This window comes from Hirundo rustica, chromosome 2, assembly GCF_015227805.2.
Source record: "Hirundo rustica isolate bHirRus1 chromosome 2, bHirRus1.pri.v3, whole genome shotgun sequence".
NCBI classification, from domain to species: Eukaryota; Metazoa; Chordata; class Aves; order Passeriformes; family Hirundinidae; genus Hirundo; species Hirundo rustica.
This window is the reverse complement of record NC_053451.1, coordinates 28,528,341-28,528,974: the sequence shown is the minus strand read 5'-3', so window position 1 is coordinate 28,528,974 and position 634 is coordinate 28,528,341.

Below are 634 nucleotides of genomic sequence, written 5' to 3'. Positions count from 1 at the left end.
GAAACAATTGGTGTTCGGGTGAGGTTACGCGGAGCCTCCGGCTGCCGGAACACGGTTGCCCTGTTCCCCTCCACGCCCGGCCTTGCCCTCCTGTTCCCGACAGGGAGTGAGATGGTCCAGTTTGCCCATTCTGGCACAAAACCAGCTGGCTTGGAAGTCCTTTCTGTTGGCTTAGCAAGACAAACACGTTCAACAGCGTGCCAGGAAACGCTGGAGCCAGCGCGGGCTGGGACCATCCCAGGCGCTGGCAGCCAAACTTCGGGACAACTCCTCTGGATCATCGCGGCGGGCCGGGAGCGTCCCAGGCGCTGGCAGGCACAGCGTTCGGGAAAAAAAACTCCTCTGAGCCAGCCCCATCCCGCGCAGACCCAAAGGATGATTATTACTATTATTATATTACTATCGCTAGTCACAGCGGCTCATGAATATTCAGGAGGGCGGCCGCCTCTCCCCCCCCCCCACGCCCGAGTCACGTGACGCCGCGAGGCCGGAAGCGGCCCTGCCGGCTGGGCTCGGAGACACCGCGCGCCCGCCACAGCCACTTCCGCCCTTCCGCCGGCCCGGGCTTCCCCGCGCGCCGGCGCCCTCCGCGCTTCCGGTAAGCGCGCGCGCGCGCCCGACCCCCACCCCGACC